Here is a 590-nt window from a genome sequence, read left to right on the forward strand (position 1 = left end):
ACCGTCTCGTTTCACCCTCACCACGTCCCCCTGAGGTGGAGAGAGTCGGCAATGGATAGAGCCCGGGCCTGCGCGTCAGACGGACGCGGGTTCTGATCCCCGCCCTGCCGCTTCTCTGCTGTGTGACCTTGGGCAAATCACTTCACTTCTCCGATCCTCAGTCCCCTCGTCTGTAAAATGCGGATCGAGACTGTGAGCCCCACATGGGACGGGGGCTGAGTCCAACCCGATTTGCTCGTATCCAACCCAGAGTTTAGTATAGCGCCTGGTGAGTAGTAAGTAAGCGCTTAACAAATACCACAATTATTACTATGGTGACGATGCACAGAGTAGAGATGTAGAAACAGGCCCAGAGAGTTAAGTGACCCGGCCAAGGTCACACAGCAAGGCAGAGGAGCAGAGTCAGGTCAGCATGGCCTAGTGGAAAAACCACGCGCCTGGGAGCCAGAGGACCTGGGTTCTCATCCCGGCTCCGCCGCTTGTCTGCCGTGTGACCTTGGACGGGTCACCGCTCTTCCTCTGTGCCTCGGTTCCCTCTTCTAAAAACCGGGGAGTCGCTTCCCATCCTCCCTCTCGCTGGGTGAGCCCCG

The sequence above is a fragment of the Ornithorhynchus anatinus genome, chromosome 7, assembly GCF_004115215.2.
Source record: "Ornithorhynchus anatinus isolate Pmale09 chromosome 7, mOrnAna1.pri.v4, whole genome shotgun sequence".
NCBI classification, from domain to species: domain Eukaryota; kingdom Metazoa; phylum Chordata; class Mammalia; order Monotremata; family Ornithorhynchidae; genus Ornithorhynchus; species Ornithorhynchus anatinus.